This window comes from Melanotaenia boesemani, chromosome 11, assembly GCF_017639745.1.
Source record: "Melanotaenia boesemani isolate fMelBoe1 chromosome 11, fMelBoe1.pri, whole genome shotgun sequence".
Classification (NCBI taxonomy): Eukaryota; Metazoa; Chordata; class Actinopteri; order Atheriniformes; family Melanotaeniidae; genus Melanotaenia; species Melanotaenia boesemani.
Window position 1 is genome coordinate 26949020 of NC_055692.1, and position 11862 is coordinate 26960881.

Sequence of the window (11862 nt, forward strand, 5' to 3'; positions counted from 1 at the left end):
AAGGGGTCTTTAGCCTATCTCAGCTACCATAGATCAAGAGACAGGGTACACCCTGACAAACACACTCACTCCCTCATACAAATAACACATATGCTCAAATAATTTGCCACTAATAAAATGTGTAGGTCTGATTTATTGTCTTTAAGCAAACATGATTGGTATGATGCCTTCATTTGTTTTTATTTTGTTATGTTTAAGTAAATAAACAGCCAGAGAGAACATATTTGCTTGCAACATCAAGTTACCTGTTGCATGTTTTCTACATTTTTCTTTTGCTTATCTTTTAGATTTATACAACTTAGCAGTTTCTGTCATAACACAGCAGATTTGTCTGAGATATTTTCACAGCTATCAGGTTTCCAGGGTGTTGCTCTCTGCACTCCAGATAATGATAAAGTGTCATTTCAGTTATGATGATGTCATCCTTTTCCTCTTGTCAGGGTCAGTGGGTCGAGATCAGCTACATGCTATCACCATATCAAGCTGAGCATGGCTGTGTAAACAAATCAGGCCATTTTTTTCCATCCTTAAAAGTCCCTTAATCATTTTATTTAATTTAATGGTGCTGCTCATGTTTACTGATTTGGATTACTGCTATGTATAATGCAGTGGTGAAACTGCAATATTGATGGTACATGCTATACTACTTATACTTACTTACAATAAAAACAATGGCATTAGTCACTGAGGATAACTAAAATAATTATAATCCATATTACTGTGCCATCCAGTCTTCAAGTTGAATAATGTCTTGTTTCACACCGTTAGCAGTCTCCACTATCATTTGCATGTTTTGCCACAACTCTTCTTTGAAGGCGTGATGTTTAGATTTACACACAAAACCACATGCTTTTCTCTTTTTTTATGTCTGTGTTATTACATCAAATAAGCAAATGATCTATGAGTTTTATGACTAATGCTGAACGGGAATCTGCACCGAATGAACCAAGAAGTTTTCAATTTAATAATACATGGAAAAGAAGACTAAACTTGAAGCTTGATGTTTGTTTAAAACATTTTTGTAAGGAATTCACTTTAGGGAGATAGAAAAACAAACTGACAACATAAACAAGTCAAGGACCAAAAACAACTGAGCCTAAACCAAAGGCAAGCGGTGAAAACTGCAGTCCTGCAGGTGATCGTAGCTGTGTGTAAGGAAACACAGGGATGATGGTGATGAATGAAATTTACAATTGAAAATAATTAATTACACAGTGGAATGTGTTACGAAGAAAATAGCATAAAAATGATCAATGGGAATTAAAGTCATTAACCCATGGAGATCTGGATTCAGAATTATACTTAAAATTAAACTGGACAGGTCAGATCACAGTCTGACCCAACATCTGTGGAAATTCCTCAAAACAATTCAAATGAGGTTCAATAGTGTGTGTGTGGCCTCCACATGCCTGTATGCACTCCCTACATCATTTCAGCATGCTCCTGATGAGATGGAGGATGTTCTCCTGAGGGATCTCCTCCCAGACCTGGATCAGGCCATCAGTCAGCCTCTGGACAGCCTGTGGTGCTATGTGGCGGCGGTTGATGGAACGAGACACCATGTCCCATAGGTGTGGGATTGGATTCAGGTCTAGTGAATGTGCAGGCCAGTCCATAGCATCAATACCTTCATGCAGGAACTGCTAACACACTCCAGCCACATGAGGCCGAGCATTGTCAGAAAGAAGCCAGGTTCTGCTGCAGCAGCATGTGGTCTGATAATGGGTCTGAGGATCTCATCCTGGTACCTAATGGGAGTCAGGATACCTTTGTCTAACACAGCAGAGCCCAAGTCTGGTCCTTGAGATCTACTATGCTGCAGTTACAGGATAGTAGATCTTGAGGATCGGATGCTGAGGTCTGTGCAGCCCTCCAAGAATTTGTCTCCACAGCCCATCGCTGACCCACTGCCAAATTGGTCATACTGGAGGATGTTGCAGGCAGGAGAATGTTTTACACACCGTGTCCATGTTTCCTGTTACATGTGCTCAATGCTCTCATCCGTGAAGACCACAGGGCGCCAATGGCAAATTTCTTAATCTTGGTATTTTCTGGCAAATGCCAGTCGGTCTACAGTGTTGGGCTGTGAGCACAGGCCCCACTTGTGAACTTCGGGCCCTCATGGAGTCAGTTTCTGACAGTTTGAGCAGAAGCATGCACATTAGTGGCCTGCTGGATGTCATTATGTAGGGCTCTGCCAGTGCTCCCCATCCTCCTTGCACAAAGGAGCAGATAGCGGTCCTGCTGCTGGGTTGTTGTCCTCCTACGGCCCCCTCCATGTCTTCTGATATACTGGCCTGTCTCCTGGTATCTCCTCCATGCTGTCGACACTGTCCTGGGAGCAGGGCTGGACTGGCCATAGGGCATACCGGGCACTATCCCGGTGGGCCGATGGTGATTATGGGCCTGGCCGGCGGATTATTATTTTTTTTTTATTATTTTATTTTATTTTATTTCATTTTTTTTGGAAGTGGGGAAGAGTTCCTACACATCTTACTAATGTTATTAGTATTGGTGCACAAAACTAATAGATCGATCATCAGCCCATTAGCCATGATTGATTCTGGGCTGGACCAATCACAGCCGAGGGCCGCCCACCCGTTTGGGCCGCTGCAGTCAATCAATCATACACGGTCACGAAGAGAGGTTCACAAGATGGAGAACGCCAAAAAACGGAAAGGAGGGGCAGAAAAAATTCGGGAGAAAAAGAGACAAGCGCTTCAGGCAGATGCTGCCAAATGTACTAAGATTACAGAAATGTTTGCTGGTGGCCGGCGAGGAGTTCCGTCTTCAGCATCTAGATCCAAAGCAGTCCCAGGCGATGATGGTGGAAGTGGCCGGCAGGTGGATGAGGGGAAGGGAGGGCAGGACGGGAGACCCGCGACGCCGGCGACTGGCCGTGCAAGTGGAGAGAAAACTGCACTTCAGGTAAGAAATAAACTGTACCTGGTCAGTTTAGATAAAGTTTATTTGGTGTTTGGCATATTTTCTTTGCGCTCGCTTACTCTTGAGCTACTAGTTACAAGCAGGCTAAAGCTAATTCTACATGCTAGCTAGTGGGCTTTTCTACCGGTGTGCAGTTTTTTGGTCGATGCTATACTTATTGTGATTTTAATGCTTTAGTAATTTTATCCATTAGGTAGCTAGGTATAGTCTTAAATAGATAAATATTTCAGTGTTTTACTTATTGGCATATAAACACACACTTTTTAGAAAATTTACTAAGAAAGATAAAGCTCAACAGAGCAAAAATGTTGACCTAGTAAATGATGAGGATATATTCATCATACTTTCTCTGCACTGGCAGATACAATTTGAATTGAATTAAATTAACATTGCCAGGAGATGTAAAGCTGCAAAAAACATGAAAGTCGCTTTGGGTTTAAAGTTACTATTTTAAAGTATTTGTCTTTATTCTTGATATGCTGTGTTTTAATCTTTTTTAATTACTAACAACGTCATTCATTATCACACTTGTATGTTTCTGTTCAATTTAAAATGTTTTTTTTAATGAAATATTTTAGAAGGCCTTAATTTATCTGGTAAAATGTGGCCTTGAGATTGTAATCATGATATGAGGATCATGTAGATTTAACAAGAGATAATAGCATCAGTCATTGCATAATTTCTTTACTTGGTTTATGTAGTTTTTCATCAAATAATAACTTGGCCATAATATTACTGATTATTTAATGCAGGTTTTTGTGACTTAGTTATCTGGCAACAGAATACCATAATCTTAACAAATTATGTCAATATTTATATGTTACACCCGGTTGATTCACCATCACCAGTTGAGCTGTGTGTGAGAGAGACAGAGGAGCAGGAGAGAGAGACAGAGGAGCAGGAGAGAGAGACAGAGGAGCAGGAGAGAGAGACAGAGGAGCAGGAGAGAGAGACTGAGGAGCAGGAGAGAGAGACTGAGGAGCAGGAGAGAGAGACAGAGGAGCAGGAGAGAGAGACTGAAGAGCAGAGACAGAGCCAAGGCATAGACTACTTTGCTCGGCCTGAGCCTGCTATGTTACAGGCATTCTTAGATCACCACCCACAGCAGGATACCAGCAGTGCAGTTTTGATGAGGGTGTTCACCTGTAAAGATGGCACCAGCAGGAAGTGGCTCACTTATTGCAAAGAACGCCATTTATTGTTCTGCTTTGTGTGTCTGGCATTCGCAAAGCGGACTGATACCAGCACATTTATTACAGGCATGAGTGATTGGCGACATGTACATGTGCGCACAGAGGAGCATGAAAAGAGCGCTGCACACCAGACATGTGTTGAAGCTTTTTTCTTAAGGAGCTCAAAAAGCAACATCAGCAGCTTGTTCTCTGGTAATCAGATGTCAGCTCATAGGGAACAAGTCAAAAAGAGACGCCAAGTTTTGGATCGAGTAGTGAATGTGGTCAAAGTACTTGGGAAGAGGGGGCTGAGCTATAGGCAGGTGGAGAATGAGGCCGCATACACCTTGGATGACGATAGCATTGACCATGGTAACTTTTTGGAACTGATTGTGTTATTAGGCAAGTATGATGTGTGCCTTAGAGAACATCTAAATGACTGTATTGAAAAAAGCAGGAAGTTGCATCAGTCCAGTGGATCAAGAGGTAGAGGGTCTCTCATCACCCTACTCTCCAAAACAACCGTTGACTCGGTGATTGACACACTCGGGCACCTCATCCAAGAGAGAATTGCCAGTGACGTCCAGAAAGCTGGAATGTTTTCTGTTCAGTTAGACACAACTCAGGACATAACAGGCTATGATCAGTGTTCAGTTATCCTCAGGTATGTCACTGAGGCTGTGCAAGAGAGGCTTGTTGCTATAGTGAGGTGCGAAGCTGCAACAGGGCAGAACTTTGTGAACTTGCTCTCAGGAGTTTTGCAGCATCTGAATGTGGACAAAACCATGTGCATCGGTAATGCAACAGATGGGGCATCAAATATGCAGGACCAATATAAAGGCTTTTCAGCACTGATGACCTCGCAGGCTCCAACTCATGTGCATGTGTGGTGCTATGCACATGTACTTAATCGTGTGCTTGCTGACACGACACAAAGTGTCATTGAAAGTGGAACACTTTTCAGTCTGGTTAATGACATCGCTGTGTTCATCAAAGAGTCCTATCAGAGGATTAATCTGTGGGAGAAACAAACCCCAGAAGAGAGGAGACACAGACGTCTGAGTCCAATAGGTGAGACTAGGTGGTGGTCCAAGCATGATGCTCTCCAAAAAATCTTTGGACATTTTGGAAAACCGGAAAATGGCCTCTTCATTGATGCAGTGCTTACACTGGAGGCCATTGAAAAACGGGAAAAAGAAAAACCAGCTGTTCGTGCCAAAGCACGGGGCTATAAGGAGTGTCTCTTGAAATATGAAACTGTTTTAACAGCACAGATTTTCCTTCGAGTGTTTGAGCAAACAACCCCACTGTCCAAGTACCTCCAGTCGATGGGAATGGACATCCTCTCAGCCCATCGTATGGTGACTGCCACACAAGAGAGCCTCAAAAGCATCTCTCGGAATTTCACAATTGTGAAGACAGCTGCAGACACATTTGTGAAATGGACAAATGAGCAACTGGAGGAGAGAGAAGACAATACTGAGATGGAAGTGGAAGCTGCACTACCCGAGAAGAGAGCAAAGACGAGAAAAAGCAGGGCTGGAGAGATGGCTGATGATGAGGTACCCATGAATGCTGACAAAGCATATGAGGTGAAAGTGCACAATACCATTCTGGACACAGCCATTGAGGCAATCCACAGAAGATTTGTCACACATGGTTCTCTCCTTGCTGATTTGGCATGGCTAGATCCCAGAAAGTTTGATCAGGTCAGAACTGCTTCTCTCCCTAGTAATGCACTTCAAAACCTCAGCACATGTCTCCTCAAATTTGATAGCAGGGCAACTGTAAATAACCTCCAGTCAGAACTGAAAAGTTTTGCTGGACAGTGGGACAGGCTTAAGGCATCTCATGTGGATGAGTACAAGACCAGAACAGCAGAGGATGGATCTGCAGAATGGGAACAAGAAAGTGAGATTGTGACCAAAAGCTGTGATTCGTGCAAAAATTGCCCACTGTGCTGCTATCAACTTCTCAGACGGTTCAACATGCTCTCAGATGTTTATCGTCTCCTTGGGCTTGCATACAAGTACCTGCTGACCCTCTCTCTGACTCAGGTAGCCTGTGAAAGAACATTCTCAACACTCAAATTTATTAAAAGCAGACTCAGAAGCAGCCTGTCCGCGAACAGGCTACAGATGTTTATGCTCATGGCCACTGAAAAGGACATTCTCATGTCATTGGACTCCGACATGGTCATTGATCGGGTAGCTGAGAAGAGTGAGCTGTTGAGAAAGTTGCTTTTGTAGCTTGATGAGGGGAAAAAAATGATCAAAACACTCATTATAAGGTATCAGATATTAGATTAAACTTTACTGCCATTGCATAAACATATACTGTATAAACATTGGTTGTTTCTCCAGCCTTAACCTGTCACTGTTTTATAGGATGCTGTCACTCATTTTTGGAAGCCTGCTGTGGTTTCCTCAAAGTAAGTACTGCATAGAATTGGTGATTCAACTAATTTTCTAAAAAGCAGTACTGTGATCACCTGAGTAAGTCCATCAAGTCTTATTCTTTCTCATCTTTCTTTCCCTGTTTTCTTTCACTATTTAAAGGGTTCCATGTTTGAGGAAATATTATGTGCTGCTGACCTGAGTTTTGCTGCTGCTGGATGTCAATGCTGACTTTATTAATATGGTTTATTAATATGGTGGGTACATACTGTTTATGAAAACAGTACTCACTTTTAGTAATATCTATCTAATTTTTGCTCTACTGTGTCATATTTTGTCATACTTTTTAGGATCCAAGAATATGTTGTTCATTTGTTCAGGAGATTGAGTACACCATGCATCCTTTTGGTTCTCTCCAAGTACTGTAAGTACTGCATGGAACTGATTATTCAACTATTTCTCTGGAGTACATAGACCAGTACTGTGATCACCTGAGTAAGTCCATCAAGTGTTATTCTTTCTCACCTTTTTCTGTCTGTCTCCTATCACTTTTTGAAGGGTTCCATGTTGGAGGAAATATTCTTTGCTACTCTGCTGTTTGTGTGGAATAAATAATCTCTAAAAATATTGCTAAATCTCTCATTTATTAATAATAATATTCATCAGTGAACATGTTCCATTATTCCCTTGTCTTAATTTTGGCTATGCCATTATATCTTGTTTAGATCAAGCAGCCTTTTTGTTTCTACTAAGTAGAATAACTGTCCGAGAGAATGGTGTGGTTTTAAATTTATTAGGCTTAATTGTTTTTCCATCAATACCTGGTGGGCTGGTCTGGGCTCAATATGCCCGGGCCGATTTTTTGTCCCAGTCCAGCCCTGCCTGGGAGACACAACAAACCTTCTTGCCACAGCACACTGATGTACCATCCTGGATGAGCTACACTACCTGAGCAACTTCTGTGGGTTGCAGATACCAGATCCTGTTACCTCTAGTGGTGAGAGAACTGGTAAAATGCAAACATAACCAAAAATCACCCAGAAAGGATGAAGACAGGAAAATGGTCTGTGGCCACCACCTGCAAGACCATTCCTTTTCTTTTTATTTCCCACCTGTTTTTTCAGCAGTTGGTAAAATTGGTTCACAATCAATGTTATTTCCTAACTGGACAGATTAGTGTAACATGGTAATGATTATGTGTTCCATTTATTTTTTTGATCAGTGTATTATTACAAACACCAGCTGTCAAAGACAAGAGTGGAAAGCTGATTATTTGGGCTTTTTTTTTGTTTCTTTGTTTTTTTTGTTTTGGCTTTTGTTTTTGTTTTTTTTTTTGTTGTTGTTTTTTTTTTTGTTGTTTTTTTCTTTTGTTGTTTTTTGTTATTTTGCAGCCAGAGAACCAGGACATTTTGCAGTCATTGGGTCAACCATTAACTCTTCAGTAAACAAAGTATTCAAGAGTCAAATGTGGGGCTGTCTGACAGCTAAATCTTGTCTAAACTTTGGGCCATCCAGGACAACAATCCCAAGCACACTAGAAAATCCACAATATAAGAATCAGAGTGTTGCAACTATCCAATCACAGCCCAGACCTCTACCTGACTAAAATGCTGTGGTGAGACCTAAAACAAGCTGTCCATTAACGAATGCCTGCAGAACTTAATGAACTTAAACAACGTTAAGAAGTATAGGTCTCTCACAAAATTCCCCTAAAACAATGTGAGACTGATTAAATCATACAGAAAGGTGGTTCTACAAGCCGTTGAAATAAGGGTTTTTCTTTACACTGTGTTTACATTTGTTTAGTTTTTATTAAATTATAATAGTTTAATGTCATATTTGTTATTCATGTAAAGTTTTGTATACCTAATTTCAATTCCTGATAAAGACCAGATGCTTTTTCTTCTTCTTTTCTTTCTTTTTTATCGTATGTAAAACCTGAGGAATTAAAGAGGAATATTTATTTTTCACATGACTGTACACGTCTGCACTAGTTTATTTGTGAGAGCATTAGATGGATCAAAGTGTCAAACAGTCAAACTATAATCTTGGTGAAAGGAGGAAGGGTGTGCAGGCTTAAAACAAAGAGGCTCACAAAGTGATCAATAATATTACATTCAAGTTACAGGTTTATTAAAAACAATGTAAATTGTGCGTTATGGTTTGTGATGTGCTAAATATCCTGAGACCATTTTAATGTTTAAGTTACAGTTGACAAAAGGGTTAGGACTAGATAAGTATTTCACTTCATCGTATACCCCCTTTTTATTTTAACTCTAAAAGCTTTGATTTCGTGTGCTAATTGTGCACTTTTTAAAATTAAAATTTTAATTCAAAATAAAATTAAAAAAAAGGATAAACTCATAAAAGTTGTTTCTATTTTCCCTGCTGGCTCATTATTCTATATTACATCAGTCATTTTGTGCTAATAAAGTAGGTGAAAAAATGGTGAGAAAAGTCCATTTTTTTAAATATGAGGTCTTTATTTGGCCTTTTAACAAAATGTAACAAAATTTTTTTTTTTTTTTTGTTTTGGGGGGGGGGGGGGGGGGGGTATCTACTATTTATTACCATGTGATATATTAAAAATATTATAATATGGTTTTCTGCTTCTGGGTATCTATTAGGTGACAGAAGAAAAGTATCAGATTGTGTTCAACAGGATTTTGAGCAAAGTTTATACCATAAATTGAAGCAAAATGTCTCAGAAAAAGTATGTGACAAATATGTCAAGTCGGGCTCTTATGGGTTAAGATTAATCATCCGATTAATCATGAAAATAACTCATTAGTAACTCATTTGAAATTCTCTTTATGAAGTTCTACTTTGATGGCTGCAGCAAGGCAAGATTAGGACACACTTGAGTACAGCCTACAACAGGGAGTAGTTAATGGTCTGATCTTTTGCATCATTTAGTACCGACATGCCTTCATATACAATACTGAATGGAACCTTGATTGAAATGACGAAGGTCAAAAAGCTTTATAAGGTTTTAACAATTCAGACTCATCCAGGTTAATATTCACATTTCCAGCCACTTCTAGTTGTCCTGGGGGATGTCCATGAGTTTCTGGAAAGTGGTTTCCACGGTCAAAACCAAGTCACTGTAACCTCCTAATTTTGCTGAGTTCCAGCAATGAACCCTTCCAACCATACGTTTCTGCTCATTTACTTTGCATCAGTCACAAGGTTTTATGTCCCACTGATGTTTTTCAGGTCCTGGTTTCATGGTGGAAAACAGTAATTAAAATGTTTTACAAACTCTTTGTGCAGACATCTCTTGTTTCTCAGCAATAGGCTGGTGATTACACTTCTGTTCACTTGTTGATTAGTGAGCAGGAAAAGTAGATGCTCAATTTGTTGACTTGTAACAGTGGTAAGATTTCATATCAGAGTACACAAGTCCAGCAGACTCAACAACTGGCAACCGGTGTCAAACATGTGTGTAAAATTAATTTAAAAATGAAACATTTTATAGACTTAGAATTTAAACAACAGCTGAAAAGAAAGTGTATCTGACGGTGAAATGAAGCTGCCAGAGCTGCTGATTACAGAAGCTAAGCAGAAGCTTTGCGGCATCCGATAGAGCTAATCTTTCCATTTCTTTGTCACTTCTACCTTCACCTCAAGAGATCACACCAAATACTGTAAAGAAACAAAGACAGTTACTATCTAGTTCCACTATTCTGGTCTGTAAACAATAATAATCCCCAACGTAGCATGTCCTGGTCATGCATCTTTCACACTGGACGTTCACGAAGAAACAATCCTACACCTGCATTCACCTTAATAATAATCTCTAAATCATATTTATATTTTGACCTATGTACTCACCAAAGATTAAAAAAAGTGTATTGAGGTTCCTGAATGCATCATCTTGTGACTCCCAACGATACAGCAACTGCTGTTGGCATGTTAATTTAACAACTCCATAGCTTAAAGACTTGAGACAAATCTAAATGTGTTACTTCCATTTAATACTTTGACCCCTTAAAACTTTGTGTCATCCCCACAAGAAGGGAATGTTTACTGAGAGCTGCAGGAATGGTTGGGAATTTGATTAGTTTATGAAATGGAAGTATGTTTGATCTTACTGCACACCAGGAAAGACATTTGTTATTATGTTGGGCAGCTTAGAGAAGTGAAGAGCCCAGATGCAAATTCACAGACACAGATCTTTCTTTCAGAAATGTAACACAGTTATTTAGTATCATCCCACACTGGACTTTGTGGGATTGTTTATAACAGTGACACTCTATACTTACAGTACTGAATTCATATGTTGTGCTGTTGACTAATTCTCGTGACTGTCAGAAAGCAAAACTTAAATCATTGCATGCAATATTTTGTCCTGTAAATGTCCATACAGCACATATACTCAGAATATCTAGATTTTCAATCTATATTGTGACTCCCCAACAGAGAGAAAATGAGTGCCACAATATTGATGGGTTGTGCTGGGCAGAAACAGGTGAACATGGTAAGACAGAGGTAGGTCCTCATTGGGAGACTCTTCTGAGCCTCCTCATTCTTCAAGTAGTCAGAGCTACCATCCAGTGAGGGCTTTACACTCATGACCGGCTGCAATGTCCCACAAGACAGTAAAGGCAGAGGGCGAAGCAACAGCACTGAGACACTGGGAGATAGTGCTGGAAGCAGGGGAGGGGAGGCAGTGGAGCAGTGATGATGGAAGAGAGGAATCAACCAGCAGAGAGATACGACAGGGAGGCAAAAGCAGACTGGTCTAAGCAGCAGAAAGACTCAGAGAGGGTTACTGAGAAATAATATGAAAAGGTCTGCATAATATGTCCTGTTGCTTTTTGAATTGTAAATTACAAAACATTGCTATTTATCAATGTTATTTTTTTATTTTATTTAAGTTTTAATGGCAACAAACAAGGACAAGTAACTATAGAAACATAAACTTACTTTGGCTGTTTAAAACAATAACTTTAGCACAGATCGCTTTGCTTAAAATGTTAAATTTGGATGTCACTTCCTCCGGGATAAACACCACGCCATAGTTCTTGTTGACTGGTGAATTTATTCAAGTACACCTTAGCAGGCATAAAGAAATCCACCATTGAACTGTCAGCATACAAATATACAAATCACATATAAGAAAGGACACTGAATTGTTCTATAAATACACATAATCAAAGATTTAAATAACATACCTCGCTGGCTGCACATGATCAAGAGGGAATTAAGTAGTTCAACAAAAAAAGGAAATCTTATAAAAACATGCATCTTCTTTCAGCATGAAACCCTCTTCTGCCTCGTGCTTCTGGAGAGCAGTTTAACAACAAAAAAAAAATGGGTCGATGTGCAGCAAGGAACGTAAGTTT